This window comes from Chaetura pelagica, unplaced genomic scaffold (genome assembly GCF_000747805.2).
Source record: "Chaetura pelagica isolate M959 unplaced genomic scaffold, ChaPel_1.0 scaffold1354, whole genome shotgun sequence".
NCBI classification, from domain to species: domain Eukaryota; kingdom Metazoa; phylum Chordata; class Aves; order Apodiformes; family Apodidae; genus Chaetura; species Chaetura pelagica.
This window is the reverse complement of record NW_009953110.1, coordinates 24482-26668: the sequence shown is the minus strand read 5'-3', so window position 1 is coordinate 26668 and position 2187 is coordinate 24482. Positions and strand designations below refer to the sequence as shown.

At 39.6% G+C, this 2187-nt stretch overlaps 1 protein-coding gene across 1 annotated transcript in view; it reads right to left on the bottom strand.

The window, feature by feature from the left end:
- Nucleotides 1-2187, bottom strand: part of HOXC6 (homeobox C6) — a gene marked incomplete at its 3' end in the record, with an annotated part of 6423 nt that overhangs the window by 1678 nt on the left and 2558 nt on the right. The window lies entirely within an intron of this gene.

The window sequence follows — 2187 nt, the reverse complement described above, 5'->3', positions numbered from 1 at the left end:
TTCTTCCTCCTCCCTCTAAGGAGCTCAATGATCTCGGGGTGGTTGCGGATTTAGGTCCTGGTTGAGGTTTGGGGTTTTTTTTGTTGCTTTTCTCCTTTTTTTCCCCCTCCTCCTTTGATTTTTATCTCTTGACTTTATTTTTTTTGAGCAATTCCATCCCAGGAACCTCCTGCTCCCAGCCCGGGTCGTTCCCCTCTTGGCTCCTGCTTCTCGGGGCTGTTTCCTTGGGTGTTGCTGGGTTTTTTTTTCCCTTTTAAAAGAGATTTATAATCTTGATTTTTTTTCTTTTTTTTTTTCCTTCCGTCTACTCTGAGCCTTGTAAAAATCGCCTGCACATTCCAGGCTGGAGACGAGCAGAGGATGGGCTGAAAAAAAACCTCCCCAGGCTCCTTTTGCTTTTTATTTTTCTTCCTCTTTTTTTTTTTTTTCTTCCTTTTTTTTTTCCTTTTTTTTCTTTCTTTTTTTTTTTTGTCCCCTTCTTTTTTTGTTCCTCCTTTTTTCCTCCTGTTTTTCTTCCTTCCTTTTTTTCCCCTTCCTTTCCTTCCTATTTTTTTTGCTCCTGTTTTATCCTTCCTTTTTTTTTCTTCCTTTCCCCCTTTTTCTCCTTCCTTTTTTTTCCTTAATAATTTCCTTTTTTTTCTTATTATTTTTCCTTCCTCTTTTTTCTTCCTTCTTTTTTTTTCTTCCTTTATTTCCCTCTTCCCTTCCCCTCCTTTTTCCTTCTTCCTTTTCCCCATTTCCTTTTCTTTTTCCCCTTCCTTTCCCCCCCTTCTTTTCCCCCTCCGGTTTCAATCACTTCACATCAACTCCTGGTTGTATAATTAAAAAAAAAACACCACCACCACCCTAAGTTACTTCCACAGAAACCTCATCCCTGCCTAAATTCAACCTCCTGCCCAGCCCAATAAATATCAGAGCGGTGAAAAAAAGGCGAGAAAAAATAAAATAAATGCAGATTATTTTAAATCCAGCCTTCGAATTATTTTCTCCGAGCCTCCGGGCTTTATATCCATAATTTTCCTTCTCTTAAAGGACGAGTTTCTGGCTCACAGTGACTCCCCCCCTCCCTGGAAAGGTTTATAAGGTCGATATAAAATCAGGGAGGAGGAGGAAGAGGAAGAGGGAGGGGGGGGAAGAGCTGGGGGGGGGGATTCTCAGCTCCAATTAAATGAAAATAATAATAATAAAGGGGTAAAAAACCACCGAAACAACACAAAGAAAAGAGAAGAAGCAGCAGAACCTTTGACCTGAGGAGGGTGCAATAAGAAATATATACTGTTTTGAACTTTGGAAATCCATTTTTAATCATGAAGCGAGAGCTGTGGCATAAATTCCTGATGCCACCGAACAATACAGCAACAAGACTTAAGTCAAGGAGACAAAGCAAAATGTAATGATTTTTTTTCCCCCCCCCCTCCTCCCTTTTATCCCTTTCTTTCTTCTTCTTTTTTTTTTTGAGAAGTACGAGAAGGAGGGAGGGGGGGGAAAAAAAAAAAGAGGAGCCCAACCCAAGGAGAGGGAGCTGATGAATCATTTTTTTTTCTCTCCAGGAACAACACACAGAAGGATTTATTATTTTTTTTAAGTGAAACTTTCTAACAGGCTGATCCTCACCACGAAAACGTTTCGACTGAAGCTCAGAGGCCATTCTATAAACTTGAAAAATAAGATTCAGCTTTTATTAAATACTCAACATAGTCCTCTGGACAATGACCTTTATACATGAGAGGGTGTAACACAAGATTCTCTTTTTTTTTTGTCATTTTTTAATCCTTTTTTTTTTTTTTTGCCCCCCCTTTATTATTATTATTTCTTTTTCCTACTGCTATACAACTCCATTCACTTTATACCGTGGAAACAATTACAGTGCTAAACATAAATATAAATACAGGTACCACAAACACAGTTAAAAATATTCACACAGAAAACTGTCACAGTTTGGAGTATGCAGTGATGAGCCCAGGAATCTGCTTAAATACAAGGAAGATGCTCTTGGAAAGGTGATATTTAGGTGGAAGGAGCTTGGTTGTCTTTGATTTTAGGGAAAATCAGATTATTTTTTGTCACCAAGGGAAGAGCTGCTCTGGTTGGGGAGGGGGGAGGAGAAGCCACTGGGCAGAGTCTGACTCAAAACTGTGCCCAGGTTGGTTTGTTGGGTGTTTCTTTTTGTTTTTGGAGGGGGGTGGG